At 45.2% G+C, this 13,147-nt stretch overlaps 1 pseudogene; it reads left to right on the top strand.

Moving 5' to 3' along the window:
* Positions 1-13,147, top strand: part of LOC115127276 (E3 SUMO-protein ligase PIAS1-like) — a 100,080-nt pseudogene that overhangs the window by 43,379 nt on the left and 43,554 nt on the right.

Below are 13,147 nucleotides of genomic sequence, written 5' to 3'. Positions count from 1 at the left end.
AGTTGAAATGCTGGAGCCAGAAATGCCAGAGGGCGTTACTTCGCTGTCAGATATGATATCAGTATGTTATGCCGGATTCAAATAGAATTTATGCGTCTGAATCTTCTGTGTGCTTACTGCCTTATCATACACATTTCCTTTATTTTATAAGGAAAGCACAGGAAGTGCTGCAAATAGAGGCCAGAGTGAAGTGTGACTTACTCAATAAGGCCAGCGATTCCCAAACTCGGTCCTGGGGACCCCCAGGGGGGCCCCTTTTGGTTTTTGCCCTAACGCTACACAGCTGATTCATATAATTAGCTAATCATCAAGCTTTGATCATCAGCTGTGTAGTGTTAGGCGCAAACCAAAATGTGCTCTCCTTGGGTTCCTGAAGATGGAGTTTTGGGAACACTGTTGTAGGCCTTGCTAATAGCTGTATAGCCTAAATCCTCATGATGCTAGGATAGATGCTACACGCCTGGAGTCTGGACCCATTACTCCTCTCGCAGCATGGCCTAAAGGACTGTGTGACATCAGATGTTTTGGCCTGTTGGCTAAAACCACACCAGACCTCCTTTCAAAACAGTGTCCTGATAATTACTGTAACTGTAAATATTATGATTGGGCCTTGTATGATGAGTCAGGCCAAGCCTCCTATAAAATGTGATGGAAGGAAAAGAGAGAGTGCTCTGTCCTGCTGTCTGTCTCTCCTCCTCTGGCTGTCCAGTGTTTTTGTCTCTATTTGTTTTCCCTCACTTTTCTTCAGGTCAGTGGAGGAATGTTACACATCCGCAGTGTGGTAAAGGAGGGAAATATGTGTACAGTTGTGTGTGTGTGTGTGTGTGTGTGTGCTATGCTAAGCTACAGTTAGGGTTTCTAGGGTTGGGTTAGTGGTAGCTGGGTTATGCTAAGCTACAGTTAGGGTTTCTAGGGCTAGTGTTAGTAGTAGCTGGGTTATGCTAAGCTACAGTTAGGGTTTCTAGGGCTAGTGTTAGTAGTAGCTGGGTTATGCTAAGCTACAGTTGGATAGGGTTTCTAGGGCTAGTGTTAGTGGTAGCTGGGCTATGCTAAGCTAATTAGGGTTTCTAGGGCTAGTGTTAGTGGTAGCTGGGTTATGCTAAGCTACAGTTAGGGTTTCTAGGGATAGTGTTAGTGTTAGCTGGGCAATGCTAAGCTACAGTTAGGGTTTCTAGGGCTAGTGTTAGTGGTAGCTGGGTTATGCTAAGCTACAGTTAGGGTTTCTAGGGCTAGTGTTAGTGGTAGCTGGGTTATGCTAAGCTACAGTTAGGGTTTCTAGGGCTGGTGTGAGTGGTAGCTGGGCTATGCTAAGCTACAGTTAGGGTTTCTAGGGCTAGTGTTAGTGGTAGCTGGGCAAAGCTAAGCTACAGTTAGGGTTTCTAGGGCTAGTGTTAGTGGTAGCTGGGTTATGCTAAGCTACAGTTAGGGTTTCTAGGGCTAGTGTTAGTGGTAGCTGGATTATGCTAAGCTACAGTTGGATAGGGTTTCTATGGCTAGTGTTAGTGGTAGCTGGGCAATGCTAAGCTACAGTTAGGGTTTCTAGGGCTAGGATCAGTGGTAGCTGGGCTATGCTAAGCTACAGTTACGGTTTCTAGGGCTAGTGTTAGTGGTAGCTGGGTTATGCTAAGCTACAGTTAGGGTTTTTAGGGCTAGGATCAGTGGTAGCTGGGCTATGCTAAGGTACAGTTAGGGTTTCTAGGGCTAGTGTCAGTGGTAGCTGGGCAATGCTAAGGTACAGTTAGGGTTTCTAGGGCTAGTGTCAGTGGTAGCTGGGCTATGCTAAGGTACAGTTAGGGTTTCTAGGGCTAGTGTCAGTGGTAGCTGGGCAATGCTAAGCTACAGTTACAGGCTGACCACACCGCTCACGTCACAAAATACATTTAGAAACCATGTTACTCAATTATTGCACCCACGCTGCTCACGCGCGCCAATGAGCGTCTGCATTGCCAAGGGCTAAAATAGAAGTAATTTCTATTTCTGACGCAGATGGTGCTGCAAGTCCTGCCTCTCCCATCTCCTCATTGGTTTATAGAAGCAGGTACCCACGTGCCATCTCCTCATTGGTTATACCCACGTGGGTGATTGAAAGACTAACTGTTTTGCTGGTCGTCGTGGTAATACTATGAAAGTCTAGATGCCAATCACCATATAAGTTCAAAGATGAAAAAGCCTGGAAGGAGTAGAGATGACTAGAAACGATTTGGTTGACCGTTGTATGTGTGGATTAATTGTCGGAGTAGAGGACCTTGTGCATTTCAGCTAAAATAACAACTCGATGTTTAAGTCCCAGGACAAATTAGCTAGCAACAGCAAGCTAGGTAAATAGAATAAATTAGCTAGCAAGTGCGCGTGTGCCAGCCGGTTTGGGTTCCCTTTTAGGGTTTCTAGGGCGAGTGTTCGTGGTAGCTGGGCTATGCTAAGCTACAGTTAGACAGGGTTTCTAGGGATAGTGTTAGTGGTATCTGGACTATGCTAATCTACAGTTAGCGTTTCTAGGGCTAGTGTTAGTGGTAGCTGGGCTATGCTAAGCTACAGTTAGGGGTTCTAGGGTTAGTGGTAGCTGGGTTATGCTAAGCTACAGTTAGGGGTTCTAGGGCTGGTGGTAGCTGGGCTATGCTAAGCTACAGTTAGGGTTTCTAGGGCTGGTGTTAGTGGTAGCTGGGCTATTCTAAGCTACAGTTAGGGTTTCTAGTGCTGGTGTTAGTGGTAGCTGGGCTATTCTAAGCTACAGTTAGGGTTTCTAGGGCTGGTGTTAGTGGTATCTGGGCTATGCTAAGCTACAGTTAGGGTTTAGGGGCTGGTGTTAGTGGTAGCTGGGCTATTCTAAGCTACAGTTAGGGTTTCTAGGGCTGGTGTTAGTGGTAGCTGGGCTATGCTAAGCTAAAGTTAGATAGGGTTTCTAGGGCTAGTGTCACAGTGGTAGCTGGGCTATGCTAAGCTACAGTTAGACAGGGTTTCTAGGGATAGTGTTAGTGGTATCTGGACTATGCTAATCTACAGTTAGCGTTTCTAGGGCTAGTGTTAGTGGTAGCTGGGCTATGCTAAGCTACAGTTAGGGGTTCTAGGGTTAGTGGTAGCTGGGCTATGCTAAGCTACAGTTAGGGGTTCTAGGGCTGGTGGTAGCTGGGCTATGCTAAGCTACAGTTAGGGTTTCTAGGGCTGGTGTTAGTGGTAGCTGGGCTATTCTAAGCTACAGTTAGGGTTTCTAGTGCTGGTGTTAGTGGTAGCTGGGCTATTCTAAGCTACAGTTAGGGTTTCTAGGGCTGGTGTTAGTGGTATCTGGGCTATGCTAAGCTACAGTTAGGGTTTCTAGGGCTGGTGTTAGTGGTAGCTGGGCTATTCTAAGCTACAGTTAGGGTTTCTAGGGCTGGTGTTAGTGGTAGCTGGGCTATGCTAAGCTAAAGTTAGATAGGGTTTCTAGGGCTAGTGTCACAGTGGTAGCTGGGCTATACTAAGCTACATTTAGGGTTTCTAGGGCTAGTGTCAGTGGTAGCTGGGTTATGAGAGATTTCAGAAAGACAGATACACACATTCAATATTTTTCTCGCTCTCAATTCAATGGGCTTTATTAGCATGAGAAACATAGCACTGTCTCTCGCACTCTCTCTATCTTTCCCCCTCTCTCTCTCTCTCACACACTCTTCAGCCTGTGTATGTGGTTGACTACTGGGAGTGTGTGTGTGGGGGGGTAGCTGCTCAGGGGAGGTTTTAGTGCTCTGTGTTTTAATCACTGGTTTTATCTCTCCCCTGTCATTAAGATAAATGATATGAAGGTGGCTATCCAAGTCTCCAATATTCCACGCCCAGGGCGTATGTTATACTAGGGGTGTGTGCTGCGTGTGCCTGTCACATTGACTTATGTGCTGCCATCATATCTGCTATTTTACCCATATATTTGATTATTATGTAACCTATTACATTAGAGCTTCTGAGGGCTGTTTTCCATAAGAAAGCACACAGCTGCTGCTCAGTGGACCTGTCACCTCTCATTCCACACCCACCCGGTGTGGTCTGAAACAGCCCGGATACACCCAGCGTTATCCTGCTACCTTAGCCTTTCAGAACCACACATTATCACCTCACTTAAGTTGCGCTGCTGGAGTGACTCACCTCCATAAGCTTAGCTTGTTGTTGTTCTTTGTAAACAAACACGTGTGACTGTCTCAAACTGCTGTTTTGGGAAACCCAGTACCGGTAAGCCTCATAATGAAGCTTGTGCTGGACCTTGTGCACATGTTGACTGCAGGTATTTATTTAAAAAGTGCTAATATTCAAAGCCCAAAAAGTGTAATTTACCAAAATGCTAACAACTACTAAGGAATCCTCATAGGATGCTAACTAAATGCTAACAACTACTAAGGAATCCTCATAGGATGCTAACTAAATGCTAACAACTACTAAGGAATCCTCATAGGATGCTAACTAAATGCTAACAACTACTAAGTAATCCTCATAGAGGATGCTAATTAAATACTAACGAGCGCATTGCAAACATTTTGTACAGTTTCTGACCTAAACTATACAAGTAACTCCCAAATGCTACTCAGTTTTCTGCGCTAAAGGAATATTAGCCAGGCTCGTGATCCACGAGGGGACACTCTGCTGTTATCAAGAGAATACTTGATTTTTGGACGAAGCTACCACTTCGCCAGATAGCTCACTAGCTACTAAATTAGCAAATCAAAAGCACAACTGCAGAGCATTTAGCACATTCTAGAAAGTTAACTTAATAGTTATAAGATATATCTAGCTGGCAAACATTTAGTTGTGAATTCCAGTGTGAAAATTAGATCACCTGGCGCGTGCTGCACGACAGTGAGAGACTCACAAGCCTCGGTCTCGTTGTTGTGCGCTTATAAACAAACACCACGTGACAGGGAACTATCGTAAGCGTCATAATCATGTGACAGATGAAATGGAGAACACAATGTTCTTTATCTCCTAATGTATTGCACAAGTTGACTGAAGGTATTTACTTAAAAAGTAGCTACAAATATTCAAATGTATAGTTTCAACGGTATTGAAAAACCATCCCGTGGCTTTTTCCAAATACCCCGGTATACAGTATATACGTTATACCGCCCAAACTCAGTTATAGTGGGGTCACATTATAGGGAGATCATCAGTGGACTGATCTAGGTACATCAGTCTACATCAGTAATCTATAGGCTAGATTAAGATTTAGAATCGAGGCCATGTCTATGGTCATCGAGGCGAAGCCTTGAAGGAGAGAGAATTAGTGATGGGGGTGAACATCACTGTACCTGCATCAGAACTCCAGAACTTTTACTTTATAACTTCTTGTCCATATTATTTTTTAATCGGGAGCCAATTTGTTTTCAGCACGTTTTATTTCCATGACTGATCATGGAAGCAGACATTTGGTGAGATATATGTTTGGAACATCGAATCGCATACAGAGTCTTTTAGATTTAGTGTTTGTCATTTTGACTAAAATATCACCATGTCACATTTTTGTCATTTGAAAGATTTAGTCTAGTTATTATTATTATTTTTCTCACTTTATTTAACCAGGTAGGCTAGTTGAGAACAAGTTCTCATTTACAACTGCGACCTGGCCAAGATAAAGCAAAGCAGTGCGACACAAGCAACAACACAGAGTTACACATGGAATAAACAAACATACAGTCAATAATACAATAGAAAATGTCTATATAAAATGTGTGCAAATGAAGTAGGATAAGGGAGTTAAGGCAATAAATAGGCCATAGTGGCAAAATAACTACAATTTAGCAATTAAACACTGGAGTGATAGATGTGCAGAAGATGAGTGTTCAAGTAGAGATACTGGGGTGCAAAGGAGCAAAGTAAATAACAGTATGGGGATGAGGTAGTTGGGTGGGCTATTTACAGATGGCTATGCACAGGTGCAGTGATCTGTGAGCTGCTCTGACAGCTGGTGCTTAAAGCTAGTGAGGGAGATATGAGTTTCCAGCTTCAGTGATTTGGTAATGGTACCAGGGTCGCGATCAGTAGACTACTGGTAATGGTACCAGGGTCATGTTCAGTAGACTACTGGTAATGGTACCAGGGTCACGTTCAGTAGACTACTGGTAATGGTACCAGGGTCACGTTCAGTAGACTACTGGTAATGGTACCAGGGTCACGTTCAGTAGACTACTGGTAATGGTACCAGGGTCACGTTCAGTAGACTACTGGTAATGGTACCAGGGTCACGTTCAGTAGACTACTGGTAATGGTACCAGGGTCACGTTCAGTAGACTACTGGTAATGGTACCAGGGTCACGTTCAGTAGACTACTGGTAATGGGACCAGGGTCACGTTCAGTAGACTACTGGTAATGGTACCAGGGTCACGTTCAGTAGACTACTGGTAATGGTACCAGGGTCACGTTCAGTAGACTACTGGTAATGGTACCAGGGTCACGTTCAGTAGGCTACTGGTAATGGTACCAGGGTCACGTTCAGTAGACTACTGGTAATGGTACCAGGGTCACGTTCAGTAGACTACTGGTAATGGTACCAGGGTCACGTTCAGTAGACTACTGGTAATGGTACCAGGGTCACGTTCAGTAGACTACTGGTAATGGTACCAGGGTCACGTTCAGTAGACTACTGGTAATGGTACCAGGGTCACGTTCAGTAGACTACTGGTAATGGTACCAGGGTCACGTTCAGTAGACTACTGGTAATGGTACCAGGGTCACGTTCAGTAGACTACTGGTAATTGGACCAGGGTCACGTTCAGTAGACTACTGGTAATGGTACATAGAAAGCACATAGAAATGCCATGAATAGAGCCGGTGTTATTCCTTATTCAACATGTCAGAGAGGCATGTGTGTTCTACATAGCCTCTTTGTGAGTGTTCCATAACATTGCGTTCCCCAGGTTGTTAGCTATAGCTAGTTAATGTGGTAACGTGACTGGACAAGGTGTAGCCTAAACAAATGGTTAACGGTCCAGTCCACAAGTAGCCTAGCTTTAGAATGGCCCATGATATGCTTTATGAATATAAAATGTGGCTCTCCAATAAAGCGGCAGTATTATGGGTCATGTGTTTTGAACGGTCGCCTATAAGGTCTAGAATCGATCAGTTCGCAGAGGAAAAGAGGGAGACGTGGTGACATTGTCTATAAAACCTGTATATGAAACACAGTGAGAAAAGTGGGAGGGGTTGAGCATCACTACAAATTCAAAGACAGCCTACTTTTCTCTAGATTACTCAAGGGAGAGAAAAACATAGTCAGACTGTTTTACTCAATACTGCTACTGTTTTTTTATTTATTTTGTAAAGCAGCTTTTGTTTCTTAACCAGCCAAAGGGTAGCTAACTAGAGGGCTGGCGGTAAAGCAAGAGAGTCGCCTGTGTGATGTGGACACTATAAGCGGAGCCTGTCTGCCTGACTTCACACTCATCGCTTGCTCCCCTGCAGCTCACCAGCTGATGTAGGCTGTGTGTGCTGGGTGTGACATGTCCTTCCCACTGCTGAATGCGCTGCACATCTGGGCTGCTAATATTAATTGAGCTTATCACTGAAAAGCGCTCAATCGTTCCAGAAACTCTTGTCCAGTCCACTTAGTTGTCTGATTTTTGTCATAGAGATCATTTTCTCCTCGTCTCATTTTATATTTTTTTCTGGGTCTGTTTTATATTATAGTCAATATTTTTGTTGATGAAATTAACGCTGTCGTATCAGGCACCTAAGTATCGTGTTGTGAGGTCCCTGGCAATTCCCAGCCCAAGAGCAAATGAGATAGTTGCTCGAATGTCCACCCATAGCATGGAGAACATACATTATTAATATGCATGGGCATTTCATTATTGTAGATAATGAACAATTTGCATGTCATTAGCATGGAATTAGTATCAGCTCACTCATGAACTGGTTCCAGTTCACAGGTCGTACTGGTAGGAACCTGGTCTGATAACACTTCATTGAAATTCATATCACACCCTCGCCACATGTAATTATCTGTAGTGGAAACTAGGCCTGCATCAATCCTTCTGAGAGAGCTGGTGATACGTATTAGCCTATATCACATAGTTTACACATTCGTTTGATGGATTTAGCTTCATCTGCGCCATGAAAATTCAAAATCATGAATCAAAATGAAGCTATTTGGCTACCCAGTCTAAAGCAGTAGGACTATTGCTGAAGGTAAAAAGGTGAAACAACTGCAAGAATGCATAGAATAAGACGTCTGGGGGCGGCAGGGTAGCCTAGTGGTTAGAGTGTTGGACTAGGAACCGGAAGGTTGCAAGTTCAAATCCCTGAGCTGACAAGGTACAAATCTGTTGTTCTGCCCCTGAACAGGCAGTTAACCCACTGGGCCGTCATTGAAAATAAGAATTTGTTCTTAACTGACTTGCCTCGTTAAATAAAGGTAAAAATCTAAAATACATTTTAAAAAGTTCAATTGATGTTGTGTATGCTTCTACAGTATATTAAAGTTAACTGGGTTTTTAGGTGTAATGTATATCTTCTTGCGTGATGGAATAATGGCACATTGCGTTCCCTTCATGGATTCTTCTTGTGGGTAGATCTTCACAAACTGGCAATGATAGTTAAAGCTCTTCTGTGTGAGGCAACTGATCATTAGACTACTCCTACACTGTTGTCCATGTTTCACGCTACGCCGACCAGGTAAGTCTCCTCGCACCTTTGTTGGTTTAAGCAAGGAGTACTTCAAGAGTTTTGTAGACTCGTTTCCTTTAACTCAACACTCTCTCTCTGTCTCTCTGTCTCTCCTCCACAGCAAATGGTGATGAGCCTGCGCGTTTCAGAGCTGCAGGTTCTGCTAGGTTACGCAGGCCGCAACAAACACGGGCGAAAACATGAGCTGTTAACCATGGCCTTGCATCTGCTGAAAGCCGGCTGCAGCCCCGCCGTGCAGATGAAGATCAAGGAACTGTACTGCAGACGCTTCCCCACCAAGATGGGCTCTCCCTCAGAGCTGGTCCTGCCCGGACCACACTACCCTGCCTCGGGAGGAGGGGGCACCGCCGCCCTACCTGCCGGCCTCAGCCAGCTGGCGTATGAGGGCCACGGGCACGGGGGAGTACCCTCGCCGGCTGCCCTGCTGCCCATCTCGTTGCTGGGGCCTGGCAAGCATGAGCTCAGCGGGCTGGCGCACCACCTGCCCACCTCGGCCACCCTGCATCCGGTGCACCCAGACGTCAAGCTGCAGAGGCTGCCCTTTTACGATATGCTGGACGAGCTCATCAAACCCACCAGTCTAGGTAAGGGTGTCTGTGGGTGGCTAGTGTCTGTGGGTGGCTAGTGTCTGTGGGTGGCTGGTGTCTGGTGTCTGTGGGTAGCTGGTGTCTGTGGGTAGCTGGTGTCTGTAGGTGTCTGGTGTCTGTGGGTGTCTGGTGTCTGTGGGTAGCCGGTGTCTGTGGGTAGCCGGTGTCTGTGGGTGGCCGGTGTCTGTGGGTGGCTGGTGTCTGTGGGTGGCTAGTGTCTGTGGGTGGCTGGTGTCTGTGGATGGCTGGTGTCTGGATTGTTATGTGTAGTGGTGCAAAACTACCGGTAATTTACCAAAGTTACCGGAATCTTCAGTAATTTAGGTAATTAACAGATAATCTATGGTAACTTTGGTAATGAATACTTTTAAAAAATGTATTCATATATAGTATTCATTTGTTATATATCTGTGTCCATATTGTCCAATAGTTTCTAGTAGATAGACCATATGGTGACAGAGAAAATAGACTAATTCATGGAAAAAGCATCTAATTAATAACTGTTTTCTTTTTATTGACTCTGCAACTCTTCCGACTATTGACCCTTTTCACAACTTCATGGTTGTTTGATCAATTGGACTGTAAAGTTCCCAAATGTAAGAAGACTCGCGGATTTTGGCGAATGCTTTCTAATGATCCAAAGTCACGCTGTTGCTACTCCAAAGTCACGCTGTTGCTAAACACACAGTCTAGTTCAACGTGAATGATGTCAGGCCCTACTGCCTGTAAACACACAGTCCAGTTCAAAGTCAATGATGGCAGGCCCTACTGCCTGTAAACACACAGTCTAGTTCAACGTGAATGATGTCAGGCCCTACTGCCTGTAAACACACAGTCCAGTTCAACGTGAATGATGTCAGCCCCTACTGCCTGTAAACACACAGTCCAGTTCAACGTGAATGATGGCAGGCCCTACTGCCTGTAAACACACAGTCCAGTTCAAAGTCAATGATGGCAGGCCCTACTGCCTGTAAACACAGTCTAGTTCAACGTGAATGATGACAGGCCCTACTGCCTGTAAACACACAGTCCAGTTCAACGTGAATGATGACAGGCCCTACTGCCTGTAAACACACAGTCCAGTTCAAAGTCAATGATGGCAGGCCCTACTGCCTGTAAACACACAGTCTAGTTCAACGTGAATGATGTCAGGCCCTACTGCCTGTAAACACACAGTCCAGTTCAAAGTCAATGATGGCAGGCCCTACTGCCTGTAAACACACAGTCCAGTTCAAAGTCAATGATGGCAGGCCCTACTGCCTGTAAACACACAGTCCAGTTCAAAGTGAATGATGTCAGGCCCTACTGCCTGTAAACACACAGTCCAGTTCAAAGTCAATGATGGCAGGCCCTACTGCCTGTAAACACACAGTCCAGTTCAACGTGAATGATGGCAGGCCCTACTGCCTGTAAACACACAGTCTAGTTCAAAGTAAACACACAGTCCAGTTCAAAGTGAATGATGTCAGGCCCTACTGCCTGTAAACACACAGTCCAGTTCAACGTGAATGATGTCAGGCCCTACTGCCTGTAAACACACAGTCTAGTTCAACGTGAATGATGGCAGGCCCTACTGCCTGTAAACACACAGTCTAGTTCAAAGTAAACACACAGTCCAGTTCAAAGTGAATGATGTCAGGCCCTACTGCCTGTAAACACACAGTCCAGTTCAACGTGAATGATGTCAGGCCCTACTGCCTGTAAACACACAGTCTAGTTCAACGTGAATGATGGCAGGTCCTACTGCCTGTAAACACACAGTCCAGTTCAACGTGAATGATGTCAGGCCCTACTGCCTGTAAACATACAGTCCAGTTCAAAGTAAACACACAGTCTAGTTCAACGTGAATGATGTCAGGCCCTACTGCCTGTAAACACACAGTCCAGTTCAAAGTAAACACACAGTCTAGTTCAACGTGAATGATGGCAGGCCCTACTGCCTGTAAACACACAGTCCAGTTCAAAGTGAATGATGACAGGTCCTACTGCCTGTAAACACACAGTCCAGTTCAAAGTGAATGATGACAGGTCCTACTGCCTGTAAACACACAGTCTAGTTCAAAGTGAATGATGTCAGGCCCTACTGCCTGTAAACACATAGTCCAGTTCAAAGTGAATGATGTCAGGCCCTACTGCCTGTAAACACAGAGTCCAGTTCAAAGTGAATGATGGCAGGCCCTACTGCCTGTAAACACATAGTCCAGTTCAAAGTGAATGATGTCAGGCCCTACTGCCTGTAAACACACAGTCCAGTTCAACGTGAATGATGGCAGCAGGCCTGTGTGGCAAATGGCTTATTTGCATAAAGGCCTACTGTGTCACTGATTGGCTATGGTGCCCCAGTCTGTGTCGTCTGGACAATAGGTTTTATTTACTGCAGTGTTAATTGTTCAAATGCACAGCTGTTTTCCCTCTATATATTACTGTAGCATTTTCACAAATGCTAATGAAGTAGGAACATCTGAAAATGATCATATCTATGTGCTTATCAGTCCATTTAGAAGCAGGCATCATATTCTTACTGGGGGCGTATATGAACATATTTTAACAAGAATTCATTGTTGCTAAAACGGTGTCAGTTCCACGTTAATATAATAATGATTCATGCTCTACCAACTGGGGGCCATACGAGACCATACGAGACCATACAGGGCCATACAGAGCAATACGGGCCATACGGAATCCATACGGAGCCATACGGGGCCATACGGAGCCATACGGAGCCAAACGGGACCATACGAAACCATACGGAGCCATACGGGGCCATACGGAGCCATACGGGACCATACGGGACCATACGGAGCCATACGAGACCATACGGAGCCATACGGGGCCATACGGGGCCATACGGAGCCATACGGGGCCATACGGGACCATACGAGACCATACGGAGCCATACGGAGCCATACGGGACCATACGAGACCATACGGAGCCATACGGGACCATACGGAGCCATACGGGGCCATACGGAGCCATACGGGACCATACGGAGCCATACAGAAATATTTGTAGGCCTCTTAGGCTGTGCATCCTCTGTCTTTCTAAGTAACCTATTTATAATAACGTTTACAGTTGCATCTCAACACTGCTCTTTATTTTGAAATGTCCCGTTCTATTAGATATGCAAATGCTGCATCACACCCCACTGCACCTTGTATGATAAAACACCTCCCCTTTCAACCTGCACCAACTTCCCTGCAAATATATGGAAATGTCTACATTTTCCTACATTAGCATTTTGATGGAGTAGGATACCGGATTGTGATTCATTTGCCTCCGGTTGCATGTACAAACACACTGCCCACAACACTGTCCTCTCGCCACATCTCTCCTCTCTCCATCGCTCTCGTTTTGACGTGCTGTGTTGTGTGATGAAATCCTACAGCCATACACCTGTGCCTACAAAACACGTCCCCCATCATGTGACTGTTAGGCACATATATATACACACACACACACACACACACACGATCCTCCACACAAACTCTTACCAAACCTCATAAAAAAACAGTGACCCATTCAAATAAATAATGCATTTCAATCACACGTGTCCCCCAGGCAGAGAGAACAGCCCGAGGTAGAGAATGGAGCTGCTTTCAGTCATGGAAGACCTGATTCCTTCCCTGCACGGTGTGGTAATGAATTATCCACAGCCGTAGTTTTTGAGGAGATGACCCTCTTTATCCTAATAATAATGGCAGGACAGTAATGAAGCAGCTTGATTAATTCATTTGCCTTCCCAGCTGGACCGAGGGAGCCTCTCTCTCTCTCTCTCTCTCTGTTTATCTATAGTTATATTCCTCTCTTTCTCTTTTCATCTCTAGCTCTATTCCTCTCTTCCCTCTCTCTCTCTCTCTCTTCCCCTCTCTCTCTTCCCTCTCTCTCTTCCCCCTCTCTCTGTTTATCTATAGTTATATTCTT

The sequence above is a fragment of the Oncorhynchus nerka genome, linkage group LG27, assembly GCF_034236695.1.
Source record: "Oncorhynchus nerka isolate Pitt River linkage group LG27, Oner_Uvic_2.0, whole genome shotgun sequence".
Classification (NCBI taxonomy): domain Eukaryota; kingdom Metazoa; phylum Chordata; class Actinopteri; order Salmoniformes; family Salmonidae; genus Oncorhynchus; species Oncorhynchus nerka.
The sequence above is the reverse complement of the archived record's forward strand: the minus strand, read 5'-3'. Positions and strand labels throughout refer to the sequence as shown.